At 45.4% G+C, this 16,454-nt stretch overlaps 1 protein-coding gene and 1 pseudogene across 1 annotated transcript in view; one reads left to right on the top strand and one right to left on the bottom strand.

The window, feature by feature from the left end:
* Nucleotides 1-16,454, top strand: part of LOC130332798 (oocyte zinc finger protein XlCOF7.1-like) — a 117,676-nt gene that overhangs the window by 46,703 nt on the left and 54,519 nt on the right. The gene's annotated exons all lie outside the window — the stretch shown is intronic.
* The window catches only part of LOC130332799 (zinc finger protein 585A-like), a 105,650-nt pseudogene that overhangs the window by 56,166 nt on the left and 33,030 nt on the right, over nucleotides 1-16,454 (bottom strand).

Genomic DNA, 16,454 nt, shown 5'->3' with positions numbered 1-16,454 from the left:
TGAAAGAAGCAATCTGATTGGTTGCTATGGGCAACTGCACCACTCTTCCTCTGCACAGGTTTTGATAAATCTCCCCCATAGACACCACATTTGGGCAGCTGGATGTGGTCTATTTGTAGTCTCTGGAATGGGTAGTCAGGTTTTACAAGATGTCATTTACCTGGATTGTACTTGGCACAGATCATGCACTTTTTACACCACTCAACTGTGAGAAACCTGGAGCAAACCACAATGTGTTGGTGATAGGAATCATTCCCCCTTTGGAAACATGGGAAGGGAGATGAGAGAAACTCGCCAAAATGGGATACAAGACTGGGGGTGCACACAATCGACCATCCCCATGTTTCCAAACATCATTGTCCGGTCTACAACCAGCCTCCCTCCACCTGCTCTCAGTTTGAGGTCCTGTTTGGTTTTGGAGGGTTTTTAAAACATCCATTGTCACATTCTCTGTGGTTGTAGAAGCAGCTGGAGAAGCATTAGGCTAGGTTTCCACTTGTTTTTTTTTTACAAAAACGCCAATAAAAACGTTTTGTGAAAAAACGCTGCGGCCAGATGTTCGCTGCAAGTCAATAGTAAACTGCAAAATGCCAAATCCACTTGCCGTTTTTCAGTTTGGCTTTTTTTTTTTTTTTTTTATCCTTTTGACGTTTTTGGGCTCCTTGCCAGTTTTTTAAAAACCACCTCTTGTCGAGCCTTTGGCGTTTTTTCGGGAAAATCTTGGCGTTTTTCTCCCATAGAAGTCTATGGGAGTGAAAAAACGGCAAGAAAAATGCCATGTGGGTTTTAAATTTGGCGTTTTTTCAGGCGGTTTTTATTACTTTTTGGACTTTAGCGATCCAAAATAGTGATGGAGATACCTTTTTTATTAAAATTTAGTAGGGTACCATTAAATGTAGTGTGTGTGTGTTTCACTTTTTATTTTATTTTTAGATTTTTTTTAGGTAGTACTACAACTCCCAGCATGGAACACACTGTTCCATGATAGGAGTAGTAGTTACCTGTACTAATTGACAGATCGCCGGGGTCCGTTGTGATCCTCCTGTATAATGTATAGATGCGGCGGCCGCTCTTCTATGGTCCCTGCACTGACGTATATATATATATATATATATATATATATATATATATATATATACACATATGAAAAATGGAAATGTCCAGCGCTTTAGAATGCTAAATTCTTCGACTTTATTAAGTCATAAAAGCATACAGCATAGGGACAAGAACGCCGACGCATTTCGGATCTGTGCGATCCTTAGTCATGGCCATGACTAAGGATCGCACAGATCCAAAACGCGTCGGCGTTCTTGTCCCTATGCTGTATGCTTTTATGACTTAATAAAGCCGAAGAATTTTGCATCCTAAAGCGCTGGACATTTCCATTTTTCATTTGCTGTTCCCATTGGGCCAGGCGCGCTGCTGGCCGGTCCAAGCGCAAAGATTGGAGCTGTCGAGAGACTTCATGTATATATACTCATATTTCCCGCAGAGCTGTGATTGGTCAGATGGTTCCAGCCAATCACAACTCTGTGGGAAATAGGAATATGTGTATATATACGGTCGTGCAGGGGACCATAGAAGAGCAGCCGCCCACATCCATACATTATACCGGAGGATACAGCGGGTGTCAGGAGGAGTGACGCTGCGATCTGTCTGTCAATGCAGATACTACAGCTCCCAGCAGAGTGTGCTCCATGTTGGGAGTAGTAGTACCTGCAGTAAGGGACAGATCCCAGCGGATGTCACTCCTCCTGACACCCGCTTCGATCCTCCTGAAGTGACTGTCGGGATCAGCTGTTCTCAAGGCTACAGAGCCGGGAGAACAGATGACGCTGAGCCGTAGGTATACTTCGTATATCTACTGCCCAGCAAGAACTTACAGTGAGCCTGCAATGTGTATACAGTATACACATTGCTGGCTCACTTAACCCCTTGCTGAGCTGTGCGCTAAGCCAGCCCGGCAAGGAAAGAGTTAACTTACACTGCTGGACAGTGTAGGTTAACCCTTTGGGCAGTATACACTATATACAGCTATCTACAGATAGCTGTATATAGTGTATACAGAAGATGGAGAAGTCCCCTTACCTCCGTCCAGTCCCCACGTGTAGCTCCGCCCCTAGTGATGACATAATTAGGGGCGGAGCTACAGACGAGATCCAGGCTAGTAAGTCTGAAGCTCTGTTCACATTGTCCATTTTGGATAATGGGAACAGACCCTTCTGCCAGTGTCTACCCAGACAGGGAGACTCCAGCTGTTGCTAAACTACAACTCCCAGCATGCCCAGACAGCCAAAGGCTGTCTGGGCATGCTGGGAGCTGTAGTTTTGCACCAATTGGAGGCTCACTGTTTAGGTAGACATTGCATTATGGGCGCTCTCCCCTGCAGAGAGTGCAAAAAATGTCCTAACCCATTTTTTTGTGTTTTTTTTTCTTCTCGTTTCATATCCGTGTATGCAGAGGATTACGACGGATTCGATGGCCTGTGGGGGAATGTTTTTTAAAATAAAATAATTTTTCCAATGTGTTGTGTTTTTGTTTTTTTTATAGAATTTTCAGGCTTAGCAGTGGAAGCCGGTCTTATTGACGGACTCCATTACTAAGCCAGGGCTTAGCCTTTGCCCCAAAAACAGCTAGCGCTAACCCCCAATTATTACCCCTGTATCCACCGCCACAGGGGTGCCAGGAAGAGCCGGTACCAACAGGCTTAGAGCGTCAAAGATGGCGCTCCTGGGCCTAGGCGGTAACAGGCTGGCATTATTTAGGCTGGGGAGGGCCAGTAACAATGGTCCTCACCCACCCTGGTAATGTCAGGCTGTTGCTGCTTTGTTGGTATCTGGCTGATACTGAATATGCAGAAAACCCTATGCTTTTTTTTTTCTCCCATAAATAAATGAAAAAAAAAAAAAAAACTGCATAGGGTTCCCCGTATTTTCATTCTCAGCACAATACCAACCAAACAGCAACAGCCTGATGTTACCAGGGTGGGCGAGGACCATTGTTACTGGCCCTCCCCAGCCTAAATAACACCAGCCTGTTACCGCCTAGGCCCAGGAGAGCCATTTTTAATGCTCCAGGCATGTTGGTACCGGCTCTTCCCGGCACCCCTGTGGCGGTGGGTACCGGGGTAATAATTGGGGGTTAGCGTCAGCGGTTTTTGGGGCTAAGCCCCAGCTTAGTAATGAATTCCGTCTATTAGACAGCCTTTGGCTGTCTGGGCATGCTGGGAGTTGTAGTTTAGTAACAGTTGGAGTCTCCCTATCTGGGAAGACACTGCCAGAAGGGTCTGTTCACATTATACAAAAAGGACAATGTGAACAGAGGCTTACTAGTCTAACTCCCGTCTGTAGCACTGCCCCCTAATGATGTCATCAATAGGGCGGAGCTACACAAACCCGACGGGGACAGGGAGCGAGGAGGGTAAGTGGATCTCCTGTTCTGTATACACTATATACAGCTATCTGTAGATAGCTGTATATTCTGTATTCCGCACAAAGGGACTATAGGAGTAGGGAGTCAGTCTGGTGACAGGATTCCCGGCTCCTGTATAGTATATACGGGTACACTATGCCCCCCTGTATACTATACGGCGGGGGAGGTGAGTAGTGACGTTATATATCCTTCCTCATCTCTTTACACTCAGCATCCGACCCATAGAGTAGTACCCAGAAGACAGTGAAAAAACTGCAACAGGGTACAAATTTGGCTGTTTCCACACACCAGGAAAAACACCAGAAAAATTGCCAAAACTAAGGAAAAACCTGCGGCAGTTTTTCTGGCGTTTTTTTAGGTGTACAAAAAGAACCAAGTGGAAACCTAGCCTCACATCTAGAATGATAAACGCCGGCCAATGTATCCGTAAGTTACACTGAAAAACTAAATATTTAATCTTTGTGACACTTAAATAGGAATGTTCATAATAATTTGGAACAGGGTGTATATATATATACATTAGGGTACAATATTCTAGTACTTGGTTGAGTATTTTTTTGGGAACACTCATACTTTTTCAATATTAGTTTATTACTCTTTCTTGTGACTCTGACTGCAATGGTCGTAGTATTTGTACTATTTGACAAGTTGGAAGGTTACTTTCCAGTGTGAGCTCTTTGGTGTATAAGAAGAGTTGCTTTCCGAGTAAAACATTTCCCACATTCTGAACATGAATACGGCTTCTCCCGTGTGAGTTTTCTGATGTTTAACAAGATCCGATTTCCAGGTAAAGCATTTTCCACATTCTGAACACGGAAATGGCTTCTCTCCTGTGTGAGTTCTCTGATGTTCAGCAAGATGATAATTTTGAGTAAAACATTTGCCACATTCTGAACATGAATACGGCTTCACCCCTGTGTGAATTTTCTGATGTTTAACAATATCCGATTTCCGAGTAAAGCATTTTCCACATTCTGGACACGGAAATGGCTTCTCCCCTGTGTGAGTTCTCTGATGTTTAACAAGATCTGATTTCCAAGTAAAGCATTTTCCACATTCTGAACATGGAATTGGCTTCTCTCCTGTGTGATTTTTTTGATGCTGAACAAGATGTGATTTGCAAGCAAAAGATTTCTCACATTCTGAACATGAAAATGGCTTTTCTCCTGTGTGAGTTCTCTGATGTACAACAACATGTGATTGCTGAGTAAAACATTTACCACATGCTAAACATGAAAAGGGCTTCTCTCCTGTGTGAATTTTCTTATGTTTAACAAGATTTGATTTATGGGTAAAACACTTTCCACATTCTGGACATGAAAATGGTTTCTCCCCTGTGTGATTTCTCTTATGTTTAACAAGATTAGATTTTTGGGTAAAACATTTCCCACATTCTGAACATGAATATGGTTTCTTTCCTGTATGAGCTCGTTGATGTCCAACACCCCTTCTCAGACCTTCTTTTTGCTGAACATCCTGTGATGACTGAGAAGACAGGACCTGTATATAAGGATGAGATGACAGATCTTGGCTGTGAAGGGCTGAGGGTGTATCTGGGATAATGGAATGTTCTTCATATGTATCTTGTGTGATATCATCATCTGCTTTATAATCTGAAGATATAAGATTCTCCTCTGATCTCCTGGTACAAGAATCTGCAGAGAATAACACAGATTTTATTATTTACACTTCCTCCCCCCCCCCCCCAGTCACAATATACAATGTATCCAGAAAGTCTCCGCCCCCCCCCCCCCCCCCCCCGGTCACTATATACAATGTATCTAAACCTGTGGTCAGTAAAGATACACGCACCATGTAAAATCATCGGCAACAAAAGTGGAATCAAAAATAACGGGGGACATAGTAAAAACTTGTTGCGCCACGAAATTTTGTGGAAATAAAAACATCACACTACATCACAAACACCAAAAAGAACAAACGTTGACACGTTGCGCTGTAATTTTTGAGAAGTGATGGATTTGCGGGGATTCAGTCTCGATTACAGGACATCGCACTCGTGTTTACAGGGAAATTAGGAGGCGGAAATTGTTGTTTTTGCATTATAAGGGGTTCGGGGTATTGTTCAATCTCTAATATTCTCAATGTTTTGAGGTAATAAACACCCGACCCTTCACCTTTCCCTAATAAATTACGATTCTTCTTGAAATTCTACTACAGGGTCCTCCCTTAAAGGGGTACTCAGGTGAAAAACTTTTTTATTATATCAACTGGTGCCAGAAAGTTAAACAGATTTGTAAATTACTTCAATAAAAAAATCGTAATCCTTCCAGTACTTATTAGCTGCTGAATACTACAGAGGAAATTCTTTTCTTTTTGGAACACAGAGCTCTCTGCTGACATCACGACCACAGTGCTCTCTGCTGACATCTCTGTCCATTTTAAGAACTGTCCAGTGTAGGAGAAAATCCCCATAGAAAACATATCCTGCTCTGGACAGTTCCTAAAATGAACAGAGGTGTCAGCAGAGAGCACTGTGGTCGTGATGTCAGCAGAGAGCACTGTGTTCCAAAAAGAAAAGAATTTCCTCTGTAGTATTCAGCAGCTAATAAGTACTGGAAGAGTTTTTAATAGAAATTATTTACAACTCTGTATAACTTTCTGGTACCAGTTGATTTAAAAAAAAAAAAAAAAAAGTTTTCCACCGGAGTACCCCTTTAACTCGTTCACAACCGAAGACATACGTTTACATCATGGGTCGGGTGAGGAAGTATGGGCAGAGCTAGAGATCTGAGGGTAAAGACCGACATGGAAGACCAATCCGGTGCTGGTTTTCATTTAACCTTTTGAATGCTGCATTCACTAATGGCTGCAGGATTTAAACTGTTTTGCTGGGCATTTCTGGTGTTTAGAGGCCCAATCACCCTCCCCCCCACCCTAGTACTTCGTGCACCGGGCCGAGACTCTTCTCTGCATTTAGTAGGTAATACTCACCAGAGAGGTTACTTGTAGGAATGTCCTCCTTATACTGCTCATCACCGCTCACTTCTGTCTCTTCTTCTTCCTTTACGTCTATAACATTTTCTTTCCCTGTAGGAATCTCCTCCTTATACTGCTCATCACCGCTCACATCTGTCTCTTCTTCTTCCTTTACGTCTGTAGCATTTTCTTTACCTGTAGTAATGTCCTCCTTATACTGCTCATCACCGCTCACATCTGTCTCTTCTTCTTCCTTTACGTCTGTAGCATTTTCTTTCCCTGTAGGAATGTCCTCCTTATACTGCTCATCACCGCTCACATCTGTCTCTTTTTCTTCCTTTACGTCTGTAGCATTTTCTTTCCCTGTAGGAATGTCCTCCTTATACTGCTCATCACCGCTCACATCTGTCTCTTCTTCTTCCTTTACGTCTATAACATTTTCTTTCCCTGTAGGAATCTCCTCCTTATACTGCTCATCACCGCTCACATCTGTCTCTTCTTCTTCCTTTACGTCTGTAGCATTTTCTTTCCCTGTAGGAATGTCCTCCTTATACTGCTCATCACCGCTCACATCTGACTCTGGAACATTAATATTGTTCGGATCTTCACCCTAATTCATAAGATTTGGAAGAAATATAGTAAACGTCATCAGACAGTAGGAGAAGTCACGTGGGATGTTATAGATGAGCAGGAGATGAGGAGTCATGGAGGGTGAGGGGACTGACCACAAGAGCTTCACAGCCCTTCTACAGATCATAGGGAATATCTCCATCTACCTGATCATCCTGTGGAAGAAGAGGACGGGGACACCTCTCTGGTGCTGTTCTCTTACTGGATCTGACTGTAGGGAACACATATAGAGACTGAATTCATTCTTTACATACAAATAATGAGAGGACGTGTGTATATAGTCATGTCTATTACCTGGTGATGTGAGGGGCTGCTGATCCTCCATCATGACCTGATCCTTGTACTGATCCTTGTGTCCTTCTACATACTCCCACTCCTCCATGGAGAAATAGACCGCCACGTCCTGACACCTTATAGGAACCTGACACATAATGATACAGTCATCACCCCGACCCCTCCAGTGGTGTTACTGTATAATGTCCCAGCATTCCCAGCAGTGTCACCTCTCCAGTCATCACCAGACCCCTCCATTACTGTATAATGTCCCAGCAGTGTCACCTCTCCAGTCATCACCAGACCCCTCCATTACTGTATAATGTCCCAGCATTCCCAGCAGTGTCACCTCTCCAGTCATCACCAGACCCCTCCATTACTGTATAATGTCCAGCAGTGTCACCTCTAAAGTCATCACCAGACCCCTCCATTACTGTATAATGTCCCAGCAGTGTCACCTCTCCAGTCATCACCAGACCCCTCCATTACTGTATAATGTCCCAGCAGTGTCACCTCTCCAATCATCACCAGACCCCTTCATTACTGTATAATGTCCCAGCAGTGTCACCTCTCCAGTCATCACCAGACCCCTCCATTACTGTATAATGTCCCAGCAGTGTCACCTCTCCAGTCATCACCAGACCCCTCCATTACTGTATAATGTCCCAGCATTCCCAGCAGTGTCACCTCTCCAGTCATCACCAGACCCCTCCATTACTGTATAATGTCCCAGCAGTGTCACCTCTCCAGTCATCACCAGACCCCTCCATTACTGTATAATGTCCCAGCATTCCCAGCAGTGTCACCTCTCCAGTCATCACCAGACCCCTCCATTACTGTATAATGTCCCAGCAGTGTCACCTCTCCAGTCATCACCAGACCCCTCCATTACTGTATAATGTCCCAGCAGTGTCACCTCTCCAGTCATCACCAGACCCCTCCATTACTGTATAATGTCCCAGCAGTGTCACCTCTCCAGTCATAACCAGACCCCTCCATTACTGTATAATGTCCCAGCAGTGTCACCTCTCCAGTCATCACCAGACCCCTCCATTACTGTATAATGTCCCAGCAGGGTCACCTCTCCAGTCATCACCAGACTCCTCCATTACTGTATAATGTCCCAGCAGTGTCACCTCTCCAGTCATCACCAGACCCCTCCATTACTGTATAATGTCCCAGCAGTGTCACCTCTCCAATCATCACCAGACCCCTCCATTACTGTATAATGTCCCAGCAGTGTCACCTCTCCAGTCATCACCAGACCCCTCCATTACTGTATAATGTCCCAGCAGTGTCACCTCTCCAGTCATCACCAGACCCCTCCATTACTGTATAATGTCCCAGCAGTGTCACCTCTCCAGTCATCACCAGACCCCTCCATTACTGTATAATGTCCCAGCAGTGTCACCTCTCCAGTTATCACCAGACCCCTCCATTACTGTATAATGTCCCAGCAGTGTCACCTCTCCAGTCATCACCAGACCCCTCCATTACTGTATAATGTCCCAGCAGGGTCACCTCTCCAGTTATCACCAGACCCCTCCATTACTGTATAATGTCCCAGCAGGGTCACCTCTCAGTTATCACCAGACCCCTCCATTACTGTATAATGTCCTAGCAGTGTCACCTCTCCAGTCATCCCCAGACCTCTCCATTACTGTATAATGTCCCAGCAGTGTCACCTCTCCAATCACCAGACCCCTCCATTACTGTATAATGTCCCAGCATTCCCAGCAGTGTCACCTCTCCAGTCATCACCAGACCCCTCCATTACTGTATAATGTCCCAGCAGTGTCACCTCTCCAATCATCACCAGACCCCTCCATTACTGTATAATGTCCCAGCAGTGTCACCTCTCCAGTCATCACCAGACCCCTCCATTACTGTATAATGTCCCAGCAGTGTCACCTCTCCAGTCATCACCAGACCCCTCCATTACTGTATAATGTCCTAGCAGTGTCACCTCTCCAGTCATCCCCAGACCTCTCCATTACTGTATAATGTCCCAGCAGTGTCACCTCTACAGTCATCACCAGACCCCTCCATTACTGTATAATGTCCCAGCATTCCCAGCAGTGTCACCTCTCCAGTCATCACCAGACCCCTCCATTACTGTATAATGTCCCAGCAGTGTCACCTCTCCAATCATCACCAGACCCCTCCATTACTGTATAATGTCCCAGCAGTGTCACCTCTCCAGTCATCACCAGTCTCCTCCATTACTTTATAATGTCCCAGCAGTGTCACCTCTCCAGTCATCACCAGACCCCTCCATTACTGTATAATGTCCCAGCAGTGTCACCTCTCCAGTCATCACCAGACCCCTCCATTACTGTATAATGTCCCAGCAGTGTCACCTCTCCAGTCATCACCAGACCCCTCCATTACTGTATAATGTCCCAGCAGTGTCACCTCTCTAGTCATCACCAGACCCCACCATTACTGTATAATGTCCCAGCAGTGTCACCTCTCCAGTCATCACCAGACCCCTCCATTACTGTATGATGTCCCAGCAGGGTCACCTCTCCAGTCATCACCAGACCCCTCCATTACTGTATAATGTCCCAGCAGTGTCACCTCTCCAGTCATCACCAGACCCCTCCATTACTGTATAATGTCCTAGCAGTGTCACCTCTCCAGTCATCACCAGACCCCTCCATTACTGTATAATGTCCCAGCAGTGTCACCTCTCCAGTCATCACCAGACCCCTCCATTACTGTATAATGTCCCAGCAGTGTCACCTCTCCAGTCATCACCAGACCCCTCCATTACTGTATAATGTCCCAGCATTCCCAGCAGTGTCACCTCTCCAGTCATCAGACTCCTCCATTACTGTATAATGTCCCAGCATTCCCAGCAGTGTCACCTCTCCAGTCATCACCAGACCCCTCCATTACTGTATAATGTCCCAGCAGTGTCACCTCTCCAGTCATCACCAGACCCCTCCATTACTGTATAATGTCCCAGCAGTGTCACCTCTCCAGTCATCACTAGACCCCTCCATTACTGTATAATGTCCCAGCAGTGTCACCTCTCCAGTCATCACCAGACCCCTCCATTACTGTATAATGTCCCAGCAGTGTCACCTCTCCAGTCATCACCAGACCCCTCTATTACTGTATAATGTCCCAGCAGTGTCACCTCTCCAGTCATCACCAGACCCCTCCATTACTATATAATGTCCCAGCAGGGTCACCTCTCCAGTCATCACCAGACCCCACCATTACTGTATAATGTCCCAGCAGGGTCACCTCTCCAGTCATCACCAGACCCCTCCATTACTGTATAATGTCCCAGCAGTGTCACCTCTCCAGTCATCACCAGACCCCTCCATTACTGTATAATGTCCCAGCAGTGTCACCTCTCTAATCATCACCAGACCCCTCCATTATTGTAGAATGTCCCAGCAGTGTCACCTCTCCAGTCATCACCAGACCCCTCCATTACTGTATAATGTCCCAGCAGTGTCACCTCTCCAGTCATCACCAGACCCCTCCATTACTGTATAATGTCCCAACAGTGTCATCTCTCCAGTCATCACCAGACCCCTCCATTACTGTATAATGTCCCAGCAGTGTCACCTTTCCAGTCATCACAAGACCCCTCCATTACTGTATAATGTCCCAGCAGTGTCACCTCTCTAATCATCACCAGACCCCTCCATTATTGTAGAATGTCCCAGCAGTGTCACCTCTCCAGTCATCACCAGACCCCTCCATTACTGTATAATGTCCCAACAGTGTCATCTCTCCAGTCATCACCAGACCCCTCCATTACTGTATAATGTCCCAGCAGTGTCACCTTTCCAGTCATCACCAGACCCCTCCATTACTGTATAATGTCCCAGCAGTGTCACCTCTCTAATCATCACCAGACCCCTCCATTATTGTAGAATGTCCCAGCAGTGTCACCTCTCCAGTCATCACCAGACCCCTCCATTACTGTATAATGTCCCAGCAGTGTCACCTCTCCAGTCATCACCAGACCCTTCCATTACTGTATAATGTCCCAGCAGTGTCACATCTCCAGTCATCACCAGACCCCTCCATTACTGTATAATGTCCCAGCAGTGTCACCTCTCCAGTCATCACCAGACCCCTCCATTACTGTATAATGTCCCAGCAGTGTCACCTCTCCAGTCATCACCAGACCCCTCCATTACTGTATAATGTCCGAGCAGTGTCACCTCTCCAGTAAGCAGTTCCATCATCTTGTTGATAAGTTCTCGGATCTTCTGTTCATCCATTTCCTCATGTATCAGGGAGTGAGTTGGGGGCCCCGGGATTGGGCTAAGGGTTCTTCCCCATCCTTCACATACAGGGGCCCAACAGCGTCCACTAGAGGACTTCTTCACTACTGTGTAATCCTGTGTATGGAGAGACACATTAATATCACTACATATATTCCCAGAATCCCTCACCTCTCCAGTCATATCCATCTGTTATTACATAGATAAGAATGAGGTCATGTGACATCACTCCCAGAACCCCTCACCTCTCCAGTCATATCCATCTGTTATTACATAGATAAGAATGAGGTCATGTGACATCACTCCCAGAATCCTTCACCTCTCCAGTCATATCCATCTGTTATTACATAGATAAGAATGTGGTCATGTGACATCACTCCCAGAATCCCTCATCTCTCCAGTCATATCCTTCTGTTATTACATAGATAAGAATGAGGTCATGTGACATCACTCCCAGAATCCCTCACCTCTCCAGTCATATCCATCTGTTATTATATAGATAAGAATGAGGTCATGTGACATCACTCCCAGAATCCCTCACCTCTCCAGTCATATCCATCTGTTATTACATAGATAAGAATGAGGTCATGTGACATTACTCCCAGAATCCCTCACCTCTCCAGTCATATCCATCTGTTATTACATAGATAAGAATGAGGTCATGTGACATCACTCCCAGCATCCCTCACCTCTCCAGTCATATCCATCTGTTATTACATAGATAAGAATGAGGTCATGTGACATCACTCCCAGAATCCCTCACCTCTCCAGTCATATCCATCTGTTATTACATAGATAAGAATGAGGTCATGTGACATCACTCCCAGAATCCCTCACCTCTCCAGTCATATCGATCTGTTATTACATAGATAAGAATGAGGTCATGTGACATCACTCCCAGAATCCCTCACCTCTCCAGTCATATCCATCTGTTATTACATAGATAAGAATTAGGTCATGTGACATCACTCCCAGAATCCCTCACCTCTCCAGTCATATCCATCTGTTATTACATAGATAAGAATTAGGTCATGTGACATCACTCCCAGAATCCCTCACCTCTCCAGTAAGCCGGAAGAGTATCTGTAGGGTGAGGTTTATGATCCTGTCGGCCATCTTGTTCCTGTCTCTCTCCATGGTTGATGGGTCATCCAGGAGAATTCTCTTATATAGAAGATATCAGCAGAGGATCCTGGATTGGAGAAACCTGAAGGGAAGAAGAGGAGACGATGATAAACCGCACCAGATTCTATGGAGAAATAAAATCCATTTCCTGGAGATAATCTGGGGAAACATCTGAGGAGACATTATATAAGTTTTCAGATTTCTCTATAAAACAAAATCCATTGTCCGAGGGCTGTAAAATAAGAGACTAGAGCGCACTCCCGTCCAGTGGTGGCGCTCTGGTCCTCCAGGTCTTCTGAGGTCGCTCTCCCTGCTCTGCTGAAGACGTTGTGAATCCATTTCTCCTAATCTCTGAGGCTGCGGTGTATTCAGAACGTCTTCATCAGAGCAGGGAGAAGAATAGAGGGATTCAATATGACATTGTCCAATGAAGAATACTGAAATGTGTCCACTAGGGGGCACAATATACATCACAATTACATCAGGATTTTATGTGAATTGTGATATGTCCCCCCGGAAGAACCTGCTATTACCTGCAGCAGAGGCCGAGCATCATATACCGTTACACACGCAGGGTCTGGGCCACCACCGGAGTCAGTGTTTCCCAAGCAGGGTGCCTCCAGCTGTTACAGCATTTGGCTGTCAGGGCATGCTGGGAGTTGTAGTTTCACAACAGCTGGAGGCACGCTGGTTTGGAAACACTGTCTTAAGTAATAATAGGGGCGCGGGAGAAACTTAAAAAACCTGATGCTTACATAGTCCTGTATGGAAGAAGTGGCTGATCATGGAATCTAAAGGGTTAATGGCGATGAGCGTCATTAGTGGTGAGTCCTGGCTGCTTATAGCTCCTGAGCTCACCTCAAAGTCCCATATGGGGCACAGAATGTAAATATACATCGTGTCCTTAAGGGTTAATAATAAACATCCCCAATAATCCTGATCTGATGGTGACCGCACACACATACCTGTATCTGTAGAGGAGCCGTGTGCTTACAGGACCTGCGATGATGTCACCGTCATGTGATCAGTCACATGGAGGAGGAGTCACATGATCAGGGGCTGCTGCTCTGAGAGATCTTCACACACAACAGCAGTGACTGCCCCACCAGGACCTGCTCTGTATCTGCTACATGCTGGAGGTGTAGGATCTGTGATGATGTCACAATCATGTGACCAGTACATTTGGGGGGAAGTTTAGCAGTTTAGATGCGACTGTGGCTGAAGGACCTGTGGGTAGGATCATGTGACAGGAGTGGGCGGAGCTCAGCAGTGCAGGATAGAAGAGATTGTGATTGAAGGACCTGTGACAATGGTCATGTGACATATGAGTCCTGCATACACTGAGCAGATGAGCCTAGAGCAGCAGCCCCTGATCATGTGACTCCTCCATGTGACTGATCACATGACGGTGACATCATCGCAGGTCCTATAAGCGGCTCCCGTACAGTCTGCAGGTGGAGGTATGTGTGTGGTCACATGTGGAGGCTGTCTGATGGTTTTTGTTCTATTAACCCCTTCAGGACCCGGTAGGTTTGAGTTTTAACCCCTTAAGGACACAGCGATTTCTCATTTTTGTGTTATTTTATTTTTCCTCCTCGCCTTCTAATAGCCATAATGATTGTAATTTCCTCTTTACAAACCCATATGAGGCTTCTTGTTCTTGTTGTTGTTTTCACCCCTGATTTGTACTTTGTAATGACATCACTCATTTTACTGCAAAATCTACAACAAGGGACAAAATAATATTATTTGTGGGGTGAAAAAGAAAATAAAAGCAATTTAAAAAATTTGGGGTCTTCTGTTTGGACGCAGTGCACATTACGGTTATAATTCTCTTTATTCTGTAGGTCCAAACGATTACAATGATAAATGATTTATATAGATTTTATTTTAACACTTTTAAAATATAAAAAAAGTTCTAACTTTTTGTACAATAATGAGTCTGTATCAGATCGTCCTACCTTGTCCCCTATAACTCTCTTATTATTCCGTATACAGGGATGTATGAAAGTCAGTTTTTGCGTCGTGATCTGTAATTTTTATCGGAAACACTTTAGTTTTGATGAGACTCTTTGATCGCTTTTTAAGAATTTTTTTTTTGGCCCATGAAGTTTTATTTTTTTACGTTTACGCCATTGACCGTGCGGTTACACATATGTTTAGGTTTATTTTTATTTACATTATTTCATTTAAGAGAAATAAAATGGTAAATGGGGAAGATTCAATCGTTTATTAGGGGAGGGGCTTATTCACATTAAGTTAATGTTCTTTTTACCTTATTCCCAGTTTTTTAGTCCCTGTAGTAGACTATTACATGGAATCTATAGATTACATACACTGATCAATGCTGTGATGCTGAGGCTGCCTGCAGGATTGGAGCGTCGTTCAGACAGCGTGGAGCGAGGTTAGGGACCTCCACCCGTTCTCTCAGCTGACCAGGACCCCGCTATTTCACTGTGGGTGTTCTTATCAGCTCCACTGAGCTACCGGAAATAGATTTTTGGCATTGGTGATGTCCGGCATTAGCAATGAGTCCCAGATGCTGATAGCAGGTAGGTCCTAGGGACTATGAATCGTGCTGAACTCCTGACTGTGCTTCATAGACTGGCAGCAGCCTCCCTCCCCTCCAAATCTTATCACTTTAATGACAGGAGTCCCTGCTCTGAAAGGGGTTTCCTGCACAAGAGCAGAAGATATGTCAGATTGGATGCGTCTCCTGTTCCGGAGCTGGGCCCATGGCTATACATTATATACCTCCTGCCCAGTCAGCCATGAAGGAGTTAAATGGTGGTCATGCATTGCCACTTAACATTTCTGGGGCCACACACTATACAGATAGCTGCTTATTGTCCCTTCTACTCGCTGGGATAACATCAACCAGTCTAGCTAGGGTTAAAGGGAACCAATCATCAGATTTTACCCTATATAACGCTCTGCAAAGCGTTATATAGGGTAAAATCTTTATTTTCACCATTCCCGGGGGATGCTCCTGCCTCCAGGGATGGTGAAGATATGAAGTTATAAACTAGTCACCGCCGCCGCCGTAAGTAGTCACTTGGGCGGGGAGGTCTTCTCCCCTACTCCCGTTCTTCCGCCGGCAGCGACGCCCCTTCCGCTTGATTGACGGGCCGCGTCATCGTTCCGCTCACTGAACAGACGGAGCTGAGTGATGACGCGGCCCGTCAATCAAGCGGAGGGGGCGTCGCTCCCGGCCGAAGAACGGGAGTAGGTGAGAAGAGCTCCCCGCCCAAGTGACTACTTACGGCGGCGGTGGTGACTAGTTTATAACTTCATATCTTCACCATTCCTGGGGGCAGGAGCATCCCCCGGGAATGGCGAAAATAAAGATTTTACCCTATATAATGCTTTGCCAAGCATTATATAGGGTAAAATCTGATGATTGGTTCCCTTTAAGTGGCGCACAGCACTGCCAATTCTATCCTTAGGGGCCAGACAGTAAGCAGCCATCTATATAGTCCCGGGGGAGGGGAGCAGTGATACTATGAAATATCACTTAACTCCTTACACTCCATGGGACGGGAGCTTTGGGTATAATGACCTGAACTGACAGCTGGATCATCAGACTTGCGGTCAGTTCGGGACATGTGACCATAATATAGAGGATCTGCCCCGACAAGTATTCACCTCATCATCCGAGAGCAAGAAGATAAATCATGTGCAGGAATATCCCCTCAAATGTCTCCATATAACATCCTGGAATTGTATAGAATTAAATGTTTATTCACAATACAGGTTCCTATAAGGTGTCAGGACGTGGCGGTCTATTTCTCCATGGAGGAGTGG

This window comes from Hyla sarda, unplaced genomic scaffold (genome assembly GCF_029499605.1).
Source record: "Hyla sarda isolate aHylSar1 unplaced genomic scaffold, aHylSar1.hap1 scaffold_388, whole genome shotgun sequence".
Lineage (NCBI taxonomy): Eukaryota > Metazoa > Chordata > Amphibia > Anura > Hylidae > Hyla > Hyla sarda.
The sequence above is the reverse complement of the archived record's forward strand: the minus strand, read 5'-3'. Positions and strand labels throughout refer to the sequence as shown.